Genomic DNA, 6,977 nt, shown 5'->3' with positions numbered 1-6,977 from the left:
CGCAAGCATACCTTGGCTCTGTCATTTTCATTTGTATTTTAGCTACCCACCAGCTGACAAAAACGCAAATTCAAATACAATCAAGTGGCAAAATGAGCCTCGCGACGTACCATTTATGACATCATTTATCACGTGGTATACACACACTGATAATGGAAACAACAAGTACCTTGTGAGCAACTTGTAACGCTCCGTCAATAAGAACGTTCTGGCTTGTTTCGTTAAAATATACCTACAAATAAAACAATCGGGGCAACATTCAATATAATTATTATTCTTATCACTTGATATACCTTACTGATTCATATCATACCATTGGTCGGTTATTTATACAGTCCAATCAAAACACTTGGAATCTAATCTTAAAATGAAGTTAAATCTAAAGTGTTGTTAAATATATCCCCATCACTGTCCATACAATGTCCATGTCCGAATTACTGTTGGTATCATAGCATCGTGTCAGGCAAACAAGGAACTCCAAAAATAATATCTGTTAGTTTAGTTTGTTTACCATGATTTTGGTACTCTGGTTCTGAAAGCACCCCAACGTGTCTTGAAAAGCCAAGATGTTGCTTGATCCCCACCATGTAGGTGGCGCTCCGTCGTCAAGATCACCTGATGGAAGTGAATGGGGTAACAGTTTAGCTTTTTGAAATCTTGACTTAGATAATCGACACACATTACAATAATAAAATGGGAACACACTTGAAAGCTATGCCTGCTGACGTAGGGTAGGGAAATCGATAAGGACATTTATTGGAGTATTTCGAAATATTAAATAATGTACAGGTGTCGGTAAATGTACATGTATACACTAATTGTTGAGTTATCTCGTGGTACAGGAATACGCACCTTTTCAAGAGGTATTGGCATAATTGGGCTCAACCCACAGTAGAGGCATGTTCTCTTGGCCCCTCTTAAGATATCTAGTACTGACTCTAGTCTGAGAGTAACTCATATTTAAGGTAACAGCAATCTGCACAGTCGAGCTAAAAAACTACTTCATGTATAAACTATATTGTACCTGTCAGAATCTTTATGAATTCTTCTGCCATCAACATTCCCAAGCGACCATATGTCAAAAAGTCTGGGTTGTGTTTTTCAAGGAACACCGTCACACCTGTCGAAATACCTGTAAGAAATAATTTTATAAACTTTACTTTCATTGTTTACCAAGTACCATGCATGTGTTACTTATTTTACGAATTACCAGTAACCGTTTGATTTTGCTTTGCTTTTATAAAATGGCATTAGGATCATGATAACCATAAACTTCTACGGCTTCGCAAACGTAAATACATATTACACTAATCCATAAGTAAAAATAATAAGTTTTATCAAATACCTACCCAATGTATGAAACTGTGGATCATAGTGCATACGATAATCAGACCAGTCCATTTCAATTTGGTTCAATCGACTGCCCAGTTTTCTGTGCTCGACGTTATGATTTTGCTGTTTCAAATTCGCAACAAAAACAAGAAAAGAAACCAAGTTGTTTCTCAGTATAGGTGTATCTTGAATGTTGGATTTTAAGGGTGAAAAGTAGAGTCTCAGCTGTTTGGCCAGCGCTGATGCTACCAGCACGAGAGTTGGCGGGACGGATGTGGATTCTGAAAGCAGCTGTTGGAAGGCTTGGCTCACTGACTGGTGAACAACTGTAATAATTAAGCGATCATCTAAAACCTTCTTTGTGAACTGTGAGATGAATGCGGCATGCATCTCCTCTTTGGCTAGTTCATGTGCAACATTAACACAATCGACGCTTGTTAACTGCTTGTTTAATTTAACACTGGGAATATCTAGTTTATCTTCGTATGGAACGAATTTCCACATTTCCAACAACGCTGAAATGAAGATGTACCATTTAACTTCATCCCTATCTACATCGGCAAGTAAAGATTCAAGTTCGGCAAAGTACCCACTGTCTATAAGTTCTACTAACACTTCTCCGTCCTCCATATCTAAAGCATAACTCCAATTGAAAAAAGGGAACATAGTATTTAAGTCTAATGCCATCACAGTTGTTGTTTCTAACTTAATATCATGTTGACGCTTCACTGTAATGTCCCGATTATTCAGAACCTGGAATGTATTAAAACAGTCATAAGTGTCTGCTTAAGATAATATGAATTATCTTGCAAAACCAAACCAAATAATTGCAACTAAAAACACAAAAATATATGATAATTAGGCAAAGATGCCTATATATTTTGCGAAACAAGCATTATCATGACTTCTTAAGCATATATTTCTTTATATTTTCTTACCTTTACCAATTGCAATTTTATGTAGACGAACGCAGAAGCCATCTTTGCCGCTATTTTACTTGTTATATCGTCTACAAATAGAATGGAGTCTCTATTAAAAACAATATATTGCAGTGCAATAAGACAAACATGAAAATAATCAACTTTTTTTGGCATTTCAAAGACCTCTGTTTTTACTAAAGAAAGTACTACAGTTGGATAGAAAATTCAGCAAATCTAGCCGTTTTGGCATTGAGTCTAGAACTCTAAATGAAACAAAGTGTGTGGCTTACCTTGTTGACCTGTATTAACAGAACGAAGAAACTTGGTGATTATTGTTGTGACACCGTGTATGTAGGTATCTGATGTCTGAAAACAGTTAAGACATGCATTCATGATGTCCAATCAAAGACAAGTTGTGTGCATGTAATAAACTACAAATAAACTGTTGGACATTAAGTGGAAGACATTTTCAAAAACAGCAAGCTAAATAATTATAATAATATTTATAATAATAAAACACGATAACTTGCATTTGCTGATGTTTGTTTCCACGAGTAATTAGAATCATCTACTTCGTTTAAAGCGTTCAAACTCAATGTGAATTACACATACTCGTAATGTATATTGTTTGTTTGAACAGTTTCCTTGACCGCATAAGATATGCCTATATTGTTCACATTGCCAATGCATATATTTGATATTGCAAGTTATATTAGAGTCTTGGGGTGTTACCACTAAAGTCCCATTTACGACGTGTAGTTCCAAGTCGGCGTCTGCTACTGGAGGCTCAATCTGAATACCGGAAGAAGATTATAATTACAAAACACTTTACAGAATGATTTATGACATGTGTCGTTAACCAAGATCCTTATAAAGTTGCTTGCTGGACTTGCTCCATATATACAACTGCATTATGAATCGCCTTCCATGTATTTGCAAAATGCACTACTTCTAATAATCGAGATGTAACTGTAGCAATACAAACGTGATATGGTACAAGTACCTTTAGACCGAATTCCTGCTGATCTTTTGAGTTGAACAACGGTTGGTATGATAGTTGAAAGAAAGGAGTGACTCGAAATCTATTTAGCACAACCCTCAGTAATTCCGGAACACTGATATCAAGCGAAGCGTTTTCGTGCAAGTCTATTACGGCAATTATGGTCCTGACATCCTGCATTGCTATATGATCAATAGAACGAGTGTGTGTGTGTAAGAATGTTACAGGTTGCAAAATATCAAAGAAAAATCACAGTCGATCCTACGCAATTTCATAATATATACTTGTTTAGTAGTAGTGTAGTATGATGCGGTACTTTACAAGCAAGCAACTTGATTCCACATGCTTATACCTCTTTTTTAATAAAATCGTTTTAATATAATATATAATAAAAAAATAATAATAAAATATAATGTATTTATGCACATTCATTTCCATTACATTAAGTTTTGAATGAAAATTTATCTAGTCATGGCATTGGATTTGCCCCGAATGCCAATTATGATAGTATTACTGTCGTGTTGCGGGATTCCTGTTCCCTCTGTGTTGGCTTGCATACATCGTTTGTAGACAGACTTGACCAACATCACTGCAAAGCTATCTTTTTCCAAATGCGGGAGTTCAACAATTTCTAAAATATAGTATTAACAAATAAACAAGGATCATAAATACGAATCTAATGATAACCTGAGCCTGTGAAAGTGGTACACAGAAAACTGCAAGAGCTTTAATAGGGTTATACCTTTTATATAAGGCAGCATGTTATGTTGTATTTCTTCTCGGACAGAGGATGAAGGGCTATTGGAAGAAACGTCGATTGATGAGCGAACATTGTCTTCCCACTTCCCACATGCATGATGAACGAAGTCATCACAAGGAGACGTTGAAAAATCAACCTTGCTCAAAGTTTCTCTGCTTGCATTGCACAAATGGTTCCAGCAGGATGGAGATACCATCTGTTTTTCAATTGGAACAGCTGTTACATTTGATGGTTGAATAGTTGTGTTAACAGTAAGAGACATTGTTGTTGAAACGTAAGAACTATTTGTGATTAAGGGAGAACTTGTCGTATTAGCTAAGGGTGGTTTAAATGTAGATGATTTGCTAAATTGAGTTATGGGTGACTTTGTGAAATTACTTCGCTGACTGTTTTGCGTTGATAGCCTGTTCTTCACTTCTGTAAGAGTGTGAAAGGTTGTGGCAGTAGTTTTAGTTTCAGTAAAAGCTTCCGTTGTGAGGTTTGAATTTGGCCAACTTATATTGGCGAAAAAGGAATGCGATACGGTCGACTCAATATCTGGTGCATTTTTACTTGTTGTCATGTTGCTTATTGACTTTGTGTTGGCGAGTTCCGATGTTGCTGACATTGTAATTGGATTGTTTGTTGATTTGTCGGCTGTAGTCCTATGAACGTTTGTTTTACCGTCATTTGGATTTGACGTTGACCCCAAATCAGGTAATTCGGGGCCTGTTATTGATCCATGGTTTGCAGAGGAATTGTTCTGTAAATAAACGATTGCGTCGGTCAATACATATCCAAAACTAATTAAATCGATTTGATAAAATGGCCTTTAAGTTTCAATCAATAACCTTAATTTACTTTTCAATTACGTAAGATTGGCGACATTACTTCCAAAGTACTTCACTTAATAAGAGGTTTGTTTAAGATTTCAGAACTACACACTGTGTGCTTGTTTAATGCAAGCTTAGCTTAACCATGTCTAAAACTGTAATGGGGACATGTAGACTTACAGTGGTGTTGTTTGATGACAAAGTCGAAACTAGAATGATAATGATTATCAGCAGGATGATAGTGACAAAGGCGAAGTAAACGGAGAATCCAAATATCGCCTTTTCTCTCTGTGTACATTGGTCGTTTTCATTTCCCTTTCTACAGAGGAGGGCATCTTTAATATCCGTCCACCTTCTCTGAAAGTATAATAGTTTCAATTTTTCTATTTAATACAATTGAGACGCATGTACAAATTTAAAAATTCTTACTAAAGAGACAAATATTTAACCTACTACTATATCAGTTGAACAATTGCTGTAGTTATCGAGTAATTTTACATGTACATCAACACATGAAATTGATACAAACACCATAAGCGTACAAGACTATGAGTTGTACGTACTTATATTGTCATATTGAATTATATATGCATCGATAACAATGAAATATTTAGATTTACTTAACATACATTCTTGCTGTATATGTTTATTCGATATTTAGGATTTTTTTTAGTAAAGTGTGTATTATGATTGATTAATCTGAAAACATTGTATTGTATAATAATTCGCCCACATGAACGATTGCCTAATTCCTAAAAACATGAATCGTGTCAATACTTACGTGAAAAACTACAGAAACAAGTTCAGAAGCCAAAGGTTTAAACATTAACCCCGTTTAATGGCACAGAGTAAACGCAAAAGACAGAGAACACAAAAAATCACAAACAACAAACATGGAACAACAGCACAAAAGTTCACAAACAGCACAGTGCATATATATGATATAAAAAAAACTTGGTATGTTTATCGAAGGTTGTTAGGTACCGCCCTGGAACGGTCCTTAAAATTTAAACTTACAGAGGGTTTAAACCAGTTTACATGCACAAACCTCACTCTTATCTCAAAAATCCTGAATATAGAAAAAAACGTAAGATAAAAAAAGATAAATGCACAGTAAGTGTTAGTATGTTGTATACTAACCGTTTGCCTTCTATCTACTTTTGGTGTATTCCGTGGTCGTCTGGTAGATTTGCTGACCGGAACTAGATCTTTTGGTGGCGATACTATCACAGGGTCCACATGGCGGGGAACTTTTACACGTGTAGCGGCTAACTCAGCAGGCCTTGTTGACAAACATAGCAAATTGCATAGATCTTTATCGGGCTGACTAGGCAAGGATTTCCTAGCTGCGCGACGGATGTCCGTAAAATAACCGCGAAATGTTTCATATTTCCAAGGCTCGATTCGTTTTTGTGCATCTGGTATCGTCCATCCAATACTCATATTGAAGAAAGGATGCTTATATTTAACAGTGTTAAATATATCATTTTAGAAAACTGATCTTAATAAATCCATTTTGAAAAAAATGAGCTGATTTTGATATTATAATATAATAATCTCCGATTATTTGAGTATTTATGATTGTATTGAACTTTATCCCTACAAATCTATACAAAAATTGAGCTGTCGGCTCAAGCAAATGGATTAGCGCTTACTATTAATCTTAATTAGATCAAAAGGAACAACGATTTAAGTTGACCTTATTAGTTTAGGAATGATGGTCTCTCCCATAGCTTTAAATTGACTCGCTCATGTTTTGTAAACTGCACTTTTTATGACGACTCTATGAGTGGAAAGTCATTAGGATTGTTAAGACATTAGGCTACTGAGTGCTGGAACCACTCAACAGAAGTTGATGGTCTAATACTGTCATTGTAGTCCACGATTTGAAATAGCGTTGGTAACGCTTTACAACAAAAGGCTTCAGGGTTAATTAATCCCGGAGGTTATATATGAGTCCTCGTGGGCGAAAGGTTTTGTTGTCAGTTTTCTAATTTGTTCTTGACTGTTCCAGCGTGGAGATGCTCCCCAACTAAACCAGAGCGTTTTTATACTTAAATTGTATATTTTTCTTGAATTTCAGTATTAAAGAGAATAATAATTATAATATCAGTGTTTTCAGACGCAATACCGTGAAAAAGATATCAAAAACA

Source organism: Mya arenaria, chromosome 14 (genome assembly GCF_026914265.1).
Source record: "Mya arenaria isolate MELC-2E11 chromosome 14, ASM2691426v1".
In the NCBI taxonomy this organism is placed as follows: domain Eukaryota; kingdom Metazoa; phylum Mollusca; class Bivalvia; order Myida; family Myidae; genus Mya; species Mya arenaria.
Note: the sequence above shows the minus strand (reverse complement) of the source record.